General features: G+C 46.4%; 7 non-coding genes across 7 annotated transcripts; all 7 read right to left on the bottom strand.

The window, feature by feature from the left end:
* Positions 1-440: 440 nt before the first annotated feature.
* On the bottom strand, positions 441-631 carry LOC130340290 (U2 spliceosomal RNA). The gene has a single exon (XR_008880440.1). It is a non-coding gene; the product is annotated as a U2 spliceosomal RNA (small nuclear RNA).
* Positions 632-2718: 2087 nt separating this feature from the next.
* LOC130340287 (U2 spliceosomal RNA) lies at positions 2719-2909 on the bottom strand. Its single transcript, XR_008880438.1, has one exon. It is a non-coding gene; the product is annotated as a U2 spliceosomal RNA (small nuclear RNA).
* A 2085-nt stretch (positions 2910-4994) lies between these two features.
* On the bottom strand, positions 4995-5185 carry LOC130340286 (U2 spliceosomal RNA). The gene has a single exon (XR_008880437.1). It is a non-coding gene; the product is annotated as a U2 spliceosomal RNA (small nuclear RNA).
* A 2085-nt stretch (positions 5186-7270) lies between these two features.
* Positions 7271-7461, bottom strand: LOC130340285 (U2 spliceosomal RNA). The gene has a single exon (XR_008880436.1). It is a non-coding gene; the product is annotated as a U2 spliceosomal RNA (small nuclear RNA).
* Positions 7462-9555: 2094 nt separating this feature from the next.
* On the bottom strand, positions 9556-9746 carry LOC130340284 (U2 spliceosomal RNA). Its single transcript, XR_008880435.1, has one exon. It is a non-coding gene; the product is annotated as a U2 spliceosomal RNA (small nuclear RNA).
* Positions 9747-11831: 2085 nt separating this feature from the next.
* LOC130340283 (U2 spliceosomal RNA) lies at positions 11832-12022 on the bottom strand. The gene has a single exon (XR_008880434.1). It is a non-coding gene; the product is annotated as a U2 spliceosomal RNA (small nuclear RNA).
* A 2086-nt stretch (positions 12023-14108) lies between these two features.
* Positions 14109-14299, bottom strand: LOC130340379 (U2 spliceosomal RNA). The gene has a single exon (XR_008880516.1). It is a non-coding gene; the product is annotated as a U2 spliceosomal RNA (small nuclear RNA).
* Positions 14300-15176: the final 877 nt, after the last annotated feature.

Below are 15176 nucleotides of genomic sequence, written 5' to 3'. Positions count from 1 at the left end.
ATAGATAGTACGGTCGAAAAAAGACATATGTCCATCAAGTTCAACCAGGGAATTAAGGGGTAGGGGTGTGGCGCGATATTGGGGAAGGGATGAGATTTTATATTTCTTCATAAGCATTAATCTTATTTTGTCAATTAGGAACATTCAGCACCCACCCGCTATCAAGGCAGCTGCCTATCATGTCATGCCCTACCTGCACAGGTGTGCTGGCTACTCAAATGATCCAATTAAGGAGGCCATTTAGTCAGCAGCAGCAGAAGTCCTGTGCCTGGACGCTCCAACAGCGGCCAGACACAAGCAGAAGCAGAAGCAGCAGCAGCACCACCTTTTGTTTTTTGGCTGCAGCAGCAGCAGCAGCAAGGCCCACAGGGCTGGCTAGCTGGCTAGCCAGCAAGCAGGTAGCAATGAAAGTAGGAATCTTTCTTTTTAACCCTGTAAGGGGGTGGTGCACTGTACCCGAAGATACTGCCATATCGGGTCAATGCATAGGGCGACGGAAGCAAGCTTCGAAATCGGCCCCCGTTCTCAAAAATCCATTTAATATATGGTCCCCAGATAGGGGACGTATCAGATATTAAACTGATAAGAACAGATACTACACTTGATCTTAGCCAAAAGGCCGAGAAGCGATAACCGTGAAAGGGGCGGGCCCAACAAGGTCCCCTTCATGGGCACTATCACTGCTTGCTGTCAGGGAGGCTGCCAGACAATTTTCCATGCACACTCTGGGCTGGGGGGCAGTCAACCACCAGTACACACAGCAGAACCTAAACCCATACCATTATTGCTAAGCAGCAAGACAGGGGCCCATTGCACTCCCACGGGGCCTTTTTAAATGCAATCCATAACCCGGATTTGCCAGGAACCCTTCTTACTCCTCCTACTTGCATGTGACACTGGGCTTAGGATCTGCATAGGAAACACACACACAAGCACACACCTACCTTTGTTGCCTGCAGATGCCTCCTTGGCTGTCCCCAAACGGTATCAAACCAACACCCACGGGAAGCTGTAAGCATAGAGGACATGCCTGCACCCCATTGGACTTACCTGTGTGGGTTAAACCCGGGTTATTTGACAACCTATGGCGGTGATGGTTCTGCTCAGGCAGAGCAGTGCTGATGCTCCTCATAAAGCTGTCGCTGCTGTGAAGGTTCTAGGTGACATCACAAATCCCTATGGTTACATACACAACAAAGCTGGGTTGTTGTTGTTTACACTCTGCAAGGCCTGTGGAAGTGAGTGACATCATAGCACTGTAGTTCTGAGGGTTCTAGATGGATGCAACAATCTCCTGTTGCTTCTATGAAGGCCATAATAGACGACATCACCAAACAGCTCCATAGTCACATACACAGCAAAGGAGAGATGTTGTTTACACCTAGTGATGTCAGTGGTATTGAGTGACATCACAGCACAGTGCTAAGGCTCCTGGGCCTGGACACAGCAGCGGCTGCAATATCTCAACGGAGAATACGTTTATATATATGTGTGTGTGTGCGCGTATATATATATATATATATATATATATATATATATATATATATATATTTCTCCGCCGAAATCACTTTTAAACCCATTTCCACCTTTTTTTCCCTTCTCTTCCTCTTACTTTTTTTTCACGTTTTTTTACGTTTTTCTCCTTTTCGCCTCTTTTCTGGGCGTATTATTCTTCTTTTTCTTCTTTTTTTTCGTCTAATGCATACCCCATCAGTGCAGCAATGCTTATTCAATACCGCCAGCAGATGGAGACACTGGGGGATAATTTTCTAAGGATTTATACTGATTTTTCCTGTCTGAATTTGTCGCACAGAAAGTTGCAGGCCAAATATGTGTGACATTTCTGCGACTTTAGCTTCTAGAGCATTTTTACAACATTATACATAGGTGCTGAATACATAAAAAGCGACTGTTCAGCGACAGACAAGTCGCATCGGCTGAAAGTAGGCCAGAATGTCAGTCCATGTTGGAGCAGGTTTAGATACAGTCTAAAGCATAGATCTCAAAGTCTGTGCACAGAATTTAGCAAGGGCCTCGCACCTTCTGATGCATCAGGTAGGTGCACAATAGCATAGCCTAACCCTCTGTACTTTGGTCTATATTGATGCGGGACATAGACAGCCAGCTGATGACCAATCCATTAGTGCAATGGATGGCTGGAAGCATTTGTCTTTGCCTTTGCAATACCACAGAAGCAATGCATGGTCAATGTACAGCAATGACACACCTGTGTGAACAGCCAGGAGACCCCCCCCCCCATGTTATGTTACATAGTTACATAGTTAGTACGGTCGAAAAAAGACATATGTCCATCAAGTTCAACCAGGGAATTAAGGGGTAGGGGTGTGGCGCGATATTGGGGAAGGGATGAGATTTTATATTTCTTCATAAGCATTAATCTTATTTTGTCAATTAGGAACATTCAGCACCCACCCGCTATCAAGGCAGCTGCCTATCATGTCATGCCCTACCTGCACAGGTGTGCTGGCTACTCAAATGATCCAATTAAGGAGGCCATTTAGTCAGCAGCAGCAGAAGTCCTGTGCCTGGACGCTCCAACAGCGGCCAGACACAAGCAGAAGCAGAAGCAGCAGCAGCACCACCTTTTGTTTTTTGGCTGCAGCAGCAGCAGCAGCAAGGCCCACAGGGCTGGCTAGCTGGCTAGCCAGCAAGCAGGTAGCAATGAAAGTAGGAATCTTTCTTTTTAACCCTGTAAGGGGGTGGTGCACTGTACCCGAAGATACTGCCATATCGGGTCAATGCATAGGGCGACGGAAGCAAGCTTCGAAATCGGCCCCCGTTCTCAAAAATCCATTTAATATATGGTCCCCAGATAGGGGACGTATCAGATATTAAACTGATAAGAACAGATACTACACTTGATCTTAGCCAAAAGGCCGAGAAGCGATAACCGTGAAAGGGGCGGGCCCAACAAGGTCCCCTTCATGGGCACTATCACTGCTTGCTGTCAGGGAGGCTGCCAGACAATTTTCCATGCACACTCTGGGCTGGGGGGCAGTCAACCACCAGTACACACAGCAGAACCTAAACCCATACCATTATTGCTAAGCAGCAAGACAGGGGCCCATTGCACTCCCACGGGGCCTTTTTAAATGCAATCCATAACCCGGATTTGCCAGGAACCCTTCTTACTCCTCCTACTTGCATGTGACACTGGGCTTAGGATCTGCATAGGAAACACACACACAAGCACACACCTACCTTTGTTGCCTGCAGATGCCTCCTTGGCTGTCCCCAAACGGTATCAAACCAACACCCACGGGAAGCTGTAAGCATAGAGGACATGCCTGCACCCCATTGGACTTACCTGTGTGGGTTAAACCCGGGTTATTTGACAACCTATGGCGGTGATGGTTCTGCTCAGGCAGAGCAGTGCTGATGCTCCTCATAAAGCTGTCGCTGCTGTGAAGGTTCTAGGTGACATCACAAATCCCTATGGTTACATACACAACAAAGCTGGGTTGTTGTTGTTTACACTCTGCAAGGCCTGTGGAAGTGAGTGACATCATAGCACTGTAGTTCTGAGGGTTCTAGATGGATGCAACAATCTCCTGTTGCTTCTATGAAGGCCATAATAGACGACATCACCAAACAGCTCCATAGTCACATACACAGCAAAGGAGAGATGTTGTTTACACCTAGTGATGTCAGTGGTATTGAGTGACATCACAGCACAGTGCTAAGGCTCCTGGGCCTGGACACAGCAGCGGCTGCAATATCTCAACGGAGAATACGTTTATATATATGTGTGTGTGTGCGCGTATATATATATATATATATATATATATATATATATATATATATTTCTCCGCCGAAATCACTTTTAAACCCATTTCCACCTTTTTTTCCCTTCTCTTCCTCTTACTTTTTTTTCACGTTTTTTTACGTTTTTCTCCTTTTCGCCTCTTTTCTGGGCGTATTATTCTTCTTTTTCTTCTTTTTTTTCGTCTAATGCATACCCCATCAGTGCAGCAATGCTTATTCAATACCGCCAGCAGATGGAGACACTGGGGGATAATTTTCTAAGGATTTATACTGATTTTTCCTGTCTGAATTTGTCGCACAGAAAGTTGCAGGCCAAATATGTGTGACATTTCTGCGACTTTAGCTTCTAGAGCATTTTTACAACATTATACATAGGTGCTGAATACATAAAAAGCGACTGTTCAGCGACAGACAAGTCGCATCGGCTGAAAGTAGGCCAGAATGTCAGTCCATGTTGGAGCAGGTTTAGATACAGTCTAAAGCATAGATCTCAAAGTCTGTGCACAGAATTTAGCAAGGGCCTCGCACCTTCTGATGCATCAGGTAGGTGCACAATAGCATAGCCTAACCCTCTGTACTTTGGTCTATATTGATGCGGGACATAGACAGCCAGCTGATGACCAATCCATTAGTGCAATGGATGGCTGGAAGCATTTGTCTTTGCCTTTGCAATACCACAGAAGCAATGCATGGTCAATGTACAGCAATGACACACCTGTGTGAACAGCCAGGAGACCCCCCCCCCCCCATGTTATGTTACATAGTTACATAGTTAGTACGGTCGAAAAAAGACATATGTCCATCAAGTTCAACCAGGGAATTAAGGGGTAGGGGTGTGGCGCGATATTGGGGAAGGGATGAGATTTTATATTTCTTCATAAGCATTAATCTTATTTTGTCAATTAGGAACATTCAGCACCCACCCGCTATCAAGGCAGCTGCCTATCATGTCATGCCCTACCTGCACAGGTGTGCTGGCTACTCAAATGATCCAATTAAGGAGGCCATTTAGTCAGCAGCAGCAGAAGTCCTGTGCCTGGACGCTCCAACAGCGGCCAGACACAAGCAGAAGCAGAAGCAGCAGCAGCACCACCTTTTGTTTTTTGGCTGCAGCAGCAGCAGCAGCAAGGCCCACAGGGCTGGCTAGCTGGCTAGCCAGCAAGCAGGTAGCAATGAAAGTAGGAATCTTTCTTTTTAACCCTGTAAGGGGGTGGTGCACTGTACCCGAAGATACTGCCATATCGGGTCAATGCATAGGGCGACGGAAGCAAGCTTCGAAATCGGCCCCCGTTCTCAAAAATCCATTTAATATATGGTCCCCAGATAGGGGACGTATCAGATATTAAACTGATAAGAACAGATACTACACTTGATCTTAGCCAAAAGGCCGAGAAGCGATAACCGTGAAAGGGGCGGGCCCAACAAGGTCCCCTTCATGGGCACTATCACTGCTTGCTGTCAGGGAGGCTGCCAGACAATTTTCCATGCACACTCTGGGCTGGGGGGCAGTCAACCACCAGTACACACAGCAGAACCTAAACCCATACCATTATTGCTAAGCAGCAAGACAGGGGCCCATTGCACTCCCACGGGGCCTTTTTAAATGCAATCCATAACCCGGATTTGCCAGGAACCCTTCTTACTCCTCCTACTTGCATGTGACACTGGGCTTAGGATCTGCATAGGAAACACACACACAAGCACACACCTACCTTTGTTGCCTGCAGATGCCTCCTTGGCTGTCCCCAAACGGTATCAAACCAACACCCACGGGAAGCTGTAAGCATAGAGGACATGCCTGCACCCCATTGGACTTACCTGTGTGGGTTAAACCCGGGTTATTTGACAACCTATGGCGGTGATGGTTCTGCTCAGGCAGAGCAGTGCTGATGCTCCTCATAAAGCTGTCGCTGCTGTGAAGGTTCTAGGTGACATCACAAATCCCTATGGTTACATACACAACAAAGCTGGGTTGTTGTTGTTTACACTCTGCAAGGCCTGTGGAAGTGAGTGACATCATAGCACTGTAGTTCTGAGGGTTCTAGATGGATGCAACAATCTCCTGTTGCTTCTATGAAGGCCATAATAGACGACATCACCAAACAGCTCCATAGTCACATACACAGCAAAGGAGAGATGTTGTTTACACCTAGTGATGTCAGTGGTATTGAGTGACATCACAGCACAGTGCTAAGGCTCCTGGGCCTGGACACAGCAGCGGCTGCAATATCTCAACGGAGAATACGTTTATATATATGTGTGTGTGTGCGCGTATATATATATATATATATATATATATATATATATATATATATTTCTCCGCCGAAATCACTTTTAAACCCATTTCCACCTTTTTTTCCCTTCTCTTCCTCTTACTTTTTTTTCACGTTTTTTTACGTTTTTCTCCTTTTCGCCTCTTTTCTGGGCGTATTATTCTTCTTTTTCTTCTTTTTTTTCGTCTAATGCATACCCCATCAGTGCAGCAATGCTTATTCAATACCGCCAGCAGATGGAGACACTGGGGGATAATTTTCTAAGGATTTATACTGATTTTTCCTGTCTGAATTTGTCGCACAGAAAGTTGCAGGCCAAATATGTGTGACATTTCTGCGACTTTAGCTTCTAGAGCATTTTTACAACATTATACATAGGTGCTGAATACATAAAAAGCGACTGTTCAGCGACAGACAAGTCGCATCGGCTGAAAGTAGGCCAGAATGTCAGTCCATGTTGGAGCAGGTTTAGATACAGTCTAAAGCATAGATCTCAAAGTCTGTGCACAGAATTTAGCAAGGGCCTCGCACCTTCTGATGCATCAGGTAGGTGCACAATAGCATAGCCTAACCCTCTGTACTTTGGTCTATATTGATGCGGGACATAGACAGCCAGCTGATGACCAATCCATTAGTGCAATGGATGGCTGGAAGCATTTGTCTTTGCCTTTGCAATACCACAGAAGCAATGCATGGTCAATGTACAGCAATGACACACCTGTGTGAACAGCCAGGAGACCCCCCCCCCCCCATGTTATGTTACATAGTTACATAGTTAGTACGGTCGAAAAAAGACATATGTCCATCAAGTTCAACCAGGGAATTAAGGGGTAGGGGTGTGGCGCGATATTGGGGAAGGGATGAGATTTTATATTTCTTCATAAGCATTAATCTTATTTTGTCAATTAGGAACATTCAGCACCCACCCGCTATCAAGGCAGCTGCCTATCATGTCATGCCCTACCTGCACAGGTGTGCTGGCTACTCAAATGATCCAATTAAGGAGGCCATTTAGTCAGCAGCAGCAGAAGTCCTGTGCCTGGACGCTCCAACAGCGGCCAGACACAAGCAGAAGCAGAAGCAGCAGCAGCACCACCTTTTGTTTTTTGGCTGCAGCAGCAGCAGCAGCAAGGCCCACAGGGCTGGCTAGCTGGCTAGCCAGCAAGCAGGTAGCAATGAAAGTAGGAATCTTTCTTTTTAACCCTGTAAGGGGGTGGTGCACTGTACCCGAAGATACTGCCATATCGGGTCAATGCATAGGGCGACGGAAGCAAGCTTCGAAATCGGCCCCCGTTCTCAAAAATCCATTTAATATATGGTCCCCAGATAGGGGACGTATCAGATATTAAACTGATAAGAACAGATACTACACTTGATCTTAGCCAAAAGGCCGAGAAGCGATAACCGTGAAAGGGGCGGGCCCAACAAGGTCCCCTTCATGGGCACTATCACTGCTTGCTGTCAGGGAGGCTGCCAGACAATTTTCCATGCACACTCTGGGCTGGGGGGCAGTCAACCACCAGTACACACAGCAGAACCTAAACCCATACCATTATTGCTAAGCAGCAAGACAGGGGCCCATTGCACTCCCACGGGGCCTTTTTAAATGCAATCCATAACCCGGATTTGCCAGGAACCCTTCTTACTCCTCCTACTTGCATGTGACACTGGGCTTAGGATCTGCATAGGAAACACACACACAAGCACACACCTACCTTTGTTGCCTGCAGATGCCTCCTTGGCTGTCCCCAAACGGTATCAAACCAACACCCACGGGAAGCTGTAAGCATAGAGGACATGCCTGCACCCCATTGGACTTACCTGTGTGGGTTAAACCCGGGTTATTTGACAACCTATGGCGGTGATGGTTCTGCTCAGGCAGAGCAGTGCTGATGCTCCTCATAAAGCTGTCGCTGCTGTGAAGGTTCTAGGTGACATCACAAATCCCTATGGTTACATACACAACAAAGCTGGGTTGTTGTTGTTTACACTCTGCAAGGCCTGTGGAAGTGAGTGACATCATAGCACTGTAGTTCTGAGGGTTCTAGATGGATGCAACAATCTCCTGTTGCTTCTATGAAGGCCATAATAGACGACATCACCAAACAGCTCCATAGTCACATACACAGCAAAGGAGAGATGTTGTTTACACCTAGTGATGTCAGTGGTATTGAGTGACATCACAGCACAGTGCTAAGGCTCCTGGGCCTGGACACAGCAGCGGCTGCAATATCTCAACGGAGAATACGTTTATATATATGTGTGTGTGTGCGCGTATATATATATATATATATATATATATATATATATATATATATATATATATTCTCCGCCGAAATCACTTTTAAACCCATTTCCACCTTTTTTTCCCTTCTCTTCCTCTTACTTTTTTTTCACGTTTTTTTACGTTTTTCTCCTTTTCGCCTCTTTTCTGGGCGTATTATTCTTCTTTTTCTTCTTTTTTTTCGTCTAATGCATACCCCATCAGTGCAGCAATGCTTATTCAATACCGCCAGCAGATGGAGACACTGGGGGATAATTTTCTAAGGATTTATACTGATTTTTCCTGTCTGAATTTGTCGCACAGAAAGTTGCAGGCCAAATATGTGTGACATTTCTGCGACTTTAGCTTCTAGAGCATTTTTACAACATTATACATAGGTGCTGAATACATAAAAAGCGACTGTTCAGCGACAGACAAGTCGCATCGGCTGAAAGTAGGCCAGAATGTCAGTCCATGTTGGAGCAGGTTTAGATACAGTCTAAAGCATAGATCTCAAAGTCTGTGCACAGAATTTAGCAAGGGCCTCGCACCTTCTGATGCATCAGGTAGGTGCACAATAGCATAGCCTAACCCTCTGTACTTTGGTCTATATTGATGCGGGACATAGACAGCCAGCTGATGACCAATCCATTAGTGCAATGGATGGCTGGAAGCATTTGTCTTTGCCTTTGCAATACCACAGAAGCAATGCATGGTCAATGTACAGCAATGACACACCTGTGTGAACAGCCAGGAGACCCCCCCCCCCCCCCATGTTATGTTACATAGTTACATAGTTAGTACGGTCGAAAAAAGACATATGTCCATCAAGTTCAACCAGGGAATTAAGGGGTAGGGGTGTGGCGCGATATTGGGGAAGGGATGAGATTTTATATTTCTTCATAAGCATTAATCTTATTTTGTCAATTAGGAACATTCAGCACCCACCCGCTATCAAGGCAGCTGCCTATCATGTCATGCCCTACCTGCACAGGTGTGCTGGCTACTCAAATGATCCAATTAAGGAGGCCATTTAGTCAGCAGCAGCAGAAGTCCTGTGCCTGGACGCTCCAACAGCGGCCAGACACAAGCAGAAGCAGAAGCAGCAGCAGCACCACCTTTTGTTTTTTGGCTGCAGCAGCAGCAGCAGCAAGGCCCACAGGGCTGGCTAGCTGGCTAGCCAGCAAGCAGGTAGCAATGAAAGTAGGAATCTTTCTTTTTAACCCTGTAAGGGGGTGGTGCACTGTACCCGAAGATACTGCCATATCGGGTCAATGCATAGGGCGACGGAAGCAAGCTTCGAAATCGGCCCCCGTTCTCAAAAATCCATTTAATATATGGTCCCCAGATAGGGGACGTATCAGATATTAAACTGATAAGAACAGATACTACACTTGATCTTAGCCAAAAGGCCGAGAAGCGATAACCGTGAAAGGGGCGGGCCCAACAAGGTCCCCTTCATGGGCACTATCACTGCTTGCTGTCAGGGAGGCTGCCAGACAATTTTCCATGCACACTCTGGGCTGGGGGGCAGTCAACCACCAGTACACACAGCAGAACCTAAACCCATACCATTATTGCTAAGCAGCAAGACAGGGGCCCATTGCACTCCCACGGGGCCTTTTTAAATGCAATCCATAACCCGGATTTGCCAGGAACCCTTCTTACTCCTCCTACTTGCATGTGACACTGGGCTTAGGATCTGCATAGGAAACACACACACAAGCACACACCTACCTTTGTTGCCTGCAGATGCCTCCTTGGCTGTCCCCAAACGGTATCAAACCAACACCCACGGGAAGCTGTAAGCATAGAGGACATGCCTGCACCCCATTGGACTTACCTGTGTGGGTTAAACCCGGGTTATTTGACAACCTATGGCGGTGATGGTTCTGCTCAGGCAGAGCAGTGCTGATGCTCCTCATAAAGCTGTCGCTGCTGTGAAGGTTCTAGGTGACATCACAAATCCCTATGGTTACATACACAACAAAGCTGGGTTGTTGTTGTTTACACTCTGCAAGGCCTGTGGAAGTGAGTGACATCATAGCACTGTAGTTCTGAGGGTTCTAGATGGATGCAACAATCTCCTGTTGCTTCTATGAAGGCCATAATAGACGACATCACCAAACAGCTCCATAGTCACATACACAGCAAAGGAGAGATGTTGTTTACACCTAGTGATGTCAGTGGTATTGAGTGACATCACAGCACAGTGCTAAGGCTCCTGGGCCTGGACACAGCAGCGGCTGCAATATCTCAACGGAGAATACGTTTATATATATGTGTGTGTGTGCGCGTATATATATATATATATATATATATATATATATATATATATATATTTCTCCGCCGAAATCACTTTTAAACCCATTTCCACCTTTTTTTCCCTTCTCTTCCTCTTACTTTTTTTTCACGTTTTTTTACGTTTTTCTCCTTTTCGCCTCTTTTCTGGGCGTATTATTCTTCTTTTTCTTCTTTTTTTTCGTCTAATGCATACCCCATCAGTGCAGCAATGCTTATTCAATACCGCCAGCAGATGGAGACACTGGGGGATAATTTTCTAAGGATTTATACTGATTTTTCCTGTCTGAATTTGTCGCACAGAAAGTTGCAGGCCAAATATGTGTGACATTTCTGCGACTTTAGCTTCTAGAGCATTTTTACAACATTATACATAGGTGCTGAATACATAAAAAGCGACTGTTCAGCGACAGACAAGTCGCATCGGCTGAAAGTAGGCCAGAATGTCAGTCCATGTTGGAGCAGGTTTAGATACAGTCTAAAGCATAGATCTCAAAGTCTGTGCACAGAATTTAGCAAGGGCCTCGCACCTTCTGATGCATCAGGTAGGTGCACAATAGCATAGCCTAACCCTCTGTACTTTGGTCTATATTGATGCGGGACATAGACAGCCAGCTGATGACCAATCCATTAGTGCAATGGATGGCTGGAAGCATTTGTCTTTGCCTTTGCAATACCACAGAAGCAATGCATGGTCAATGTACAGCAATGACACACCTGTGTGAACAGCCAGGAGACCCCCCCCCCCATGTTATGTTACATAGTTACATAGTTAGTACGGTCGAAAAAAGACATATGTCCATCAAGTTCAACCAGGGAATTAAGGGGTAGGGGTGTGGCGCGATATTGGGGAAGGGATGAGATTTTATATTTCTTCATAAGCATTAATCTTATTTTGTCAATTAGGAACATTCAGCACCCACCCGCTATCAAGGCAGCTGCCTATCATGTCATGCCCTACCTGCACAGGTGTGCTGGCTACTCAAATGATCCAATTAAGGAGGCCATTTAGTCAGCAGCAGCAGAAGTCCTGTGCCTGGACGCTCCAACAGCGGCCAGACACAAGCAGAAGCAGAAGCAGCAGCAGCACCACCTTTTGTTTTTTGGCTGCAGCAGCAGCAGCAGCAAGGCCCACAGGGCTGGCTAGCTGGCTAGCCAGCAAGCAGGTAGCAATGAAAGTAGGAATCTTTCTTTTTAACCCTGTAAGGGGGTGGTGCACTGTACCCGAAGATACTGCCATATCGGGTCAATGCATAGGGCGACGGAAGCAAGCTTCGAAATCGGCCCCCGTTCTCAAAAATCCATTTAATATATGGTCCCCAGATAGGGGACGTATCAGATATTAAACTGATAAGAACAGATACTACACTTGATCTTAGCCAAAAGGCCGAGAAGCGATAACCGTGAAAGGGGCGGGCCCAACAAGGTCCCCTTCATGGGCACTATCACTGCTTGCTGTCAGGGAGGCTGCCAGACAATTTTCCATGCACACTCTGGGCTGGGGGGCAGTCAACCACCAGTACACACAGCAGAACCTAAACCCATACCATTATTGCTAAGCAGCAAGACAGGGGCCCATTGCACTCCCACGGGGCCTTTTTAAATGCAATCCATAACCCGGATTTGCCAGGAACCCTTCTTACTCCTCCTACTTGCATGTGACACTGGGCTTAGGATCTGCATAGGAAACACACACACAAGCACACACCTACCTTTGTTGCCTGCAAATGCCTCCTTGGCTGTCCCCAAACGGTATCAAACCAACACCCACGGGAAGCTGTAAGCATAGAGGACATGCCTGCACCCCATTGGACTTACCTGTGTGGGTTAAACCCGGGTTATTTGACAACCTATGGCGGTGATGGTTCTGCTCAGGCAGAGCAGTGCTGATGCTCCTCATAAAGCTGTCGCTGCTGTGAAGGTTCTAGGTGACATCACAAATCCCTATGGTTACATACACAACAAAGCTGGGTTGTTGTTGTTTACACTCTGCAAGGCCTGTGGAAGTGAGTGACATCATAGCACTGTAGTTCTGAGGGTTCTAGATGGATGCAACAATCTCCTGTTGCTTCTATGAAGGCCATAATAGACGACATCACCAAACAGCTCCATAGTCACATACACAGCAAAGGAGAGATGTTGTTTACACCTAGTGATGTCAGTGGTATTGAGTGACATCACAGCACAGTGCTAAGGCTCCTGGGCCTGGACACAGCAGCGGCTGCAATATCTCAACGGAGAATACGTTTATATATATGTGTGTGTGTGCGCGTATATATATATATATATATATATATATATATATATATATATATTTCTCCGCCGAAATCACTTTTAAACCCATTTCCACCTTTTTTTCCCTTCTCTTCCTCTTACTTTTTTTTCACGTTTTTTTACGTTTTTCTCCTTTTCGCCTCTTTTCTGGGCGTATTATTCTTCTTTTTCTTCTTTTTTTTCGTCTAATGCATACCCCATCAGTGCAGCAATGCTTATTCAATACCGCCAGCAGATGGAGACACTGGGGGATAATTTTCTAAGGATTTATACTGATTTTTCCTGTCTGAATTTGTCGCACAGAAAGTTGCAGGCCAAATATGTGTGACATTTCTGCGACTTTAGCTTCTAGAGCATTTTTACAACATTATACATAGGTGCTGAATACATAAAAAGCGACTGTTCAGCGACAGACAAGTCGCATCGGCTGAAAGTAGGCCAGAATGTCAGTCCATGTTGGAGCAGGTTTAGATACAGTCTAAAGCATAGATCTCAAAGTCTGTGCACAGAATTTAGCAAGGGCCTCGCACCTTCTGATGCATCAGGTAGGTGCACAATAGCATAGCCTAACCCTCTGTACTTTGGTCTATATTGATGCGGGACATAGACAGCCAGCTGATGACCAATCCATTAGTGCAATGGATGGCTGGAAGCATTTGTCTTTGCCTTTGCAATACCACAGAAGCAATGCATGGTCAATGTACAGCAATGACACACCTGTGTGAACAGCCAGGAGACCCCCCCCCCCCCCATGTTATGTTACATAGTTACATAGTTAGTACGGTCGAAAAAAGACATATGTCCATCAAGTTCAACCAGGGAATTAAGGGGTAGGGGTGTGGCGCGATATTGGGGAAGGGATGAGATTTTATATTTCTTCATAAGCATTAATCTTATTTTGTCAATTAGGAACATTCAGCACCCACCCGCTATCAAGGCAGCTGCCTATCATGTCATGCCCTACCTGCACAGGTGTGCTGGCTACTCAAATGATCCAATTAAGGAGGCCATTTAGTCAGCAGCAGCAGAAGTCCTGTGCCTGGACGCTCCAACAGCGGCCAGACACAAGCAGAAGCAGAAGCAGCAGCAGCACCACCTTTTGTTTTTTGGCTGCAGCAGCAGCAGCAGCAAGGCCCACAGGGCTGGCTAGCTGGCTAGCCAGCAAGCAGGTAGCAATGAAAGTAGGAATCTTTCTTTTTAACCCTGTAAGGGGGTGGTGCACTGTACCCGAAGATACTGCCATATCGGGTCAATGCATAGGGCGACGGAAGCAAGCTTCGAAATCGGCCCCCGTTCTCAAAAATCCATTTAATATATGGTCCCCAGATAGGGGACGTATCAGATATTAAACTGATAAGAACAGATACTACACTTGATCTTAGCCAAAAGGCCGAGAAGCGATAACCGTGAAAGGGGCGGGCCCAACAAGGTCCCCTTCATGGGCACTATCACTGCTTGCTGTCAGGGAGGCTGCCAGACAATTTTCCATGCACACTCTGGGCTGGGGGGCAGTCAACCACCAGTACACACAGCAGAACCTAAACCCATACCATTATTGCTAAGCAGCAAGACAGGGGCCCATTGCACTCCCACGGGGCCTTTTTAAATGCAATCCATAACCCGGATTTGCCAGGAACCCTTCTTACTCCTCCTACTTGCATGTGACACTGGGCTTAGGATCTGCATAGGAAACACACACACAAGCACACACCTACCTTTGTTGCCTGCAGATGCCTCCTTGGCTGTCCCCAAACGGTATCAAACCAACACCCACGGGAAGCTGTAAGCATAGAGGACATGCCTGCACCCCATTGGACTTACCTGTGTGGGTTAAACCCGGGTTATTTGACAACCTATGGCGGTGATGGTTCTGCTCAGGCAGAGCAGTGCTGATGCTCCTCATAAAGCTGTCGCTGCTGTGAAGGTTCTAGGTGACATCACAAATCCCTATGGTTACATACACAACAAAGCTGGGTTGTTGTTGTTTACACTCTGCAAGGCCTGTGGAAGTGAGTGACATCATAGCACTGTAGTTCTGAGGGTTCTAGATGGATGCAACAATCTCCTGTTGCTTCTATGAAGGCCATAATAGACGACATCACCAAACAGCTCCATAGTCACATACACAGCAAAGGAGAGATGTTGTTTACACCTAGTGATGTCAGTGGTATTGAGTGACATCACAGCACAGTGCTAAGGCTCCTGGGCCTGGACACAGCAGCGGCTGCAATATCTCAACGGAGAATACGTTTATATATATGTGTGTGTGTGCGCGTATA

The sequence above is a fragment of the Hyla sarda genome, unplaced genomic scaffold (assembly GCF_029499605.1).
Source record: "Hyla sarda isolate aHylSar1 unplaced genomic scaffold, aHylSar1.hap1 scaffold_588, whole genome shotgun sequence".
Taxonomy (NCBI): domain Eukaryota; kingdom Metazoa; phylum Chordata; class Amphibia; order Anura; family Hylidae; genus Hyla; species Hyla sarda.
Note: the sequence above shows the minus strand (reverse complement) of the source record. Positions and strands in the feature narration are given on the sequence as shown.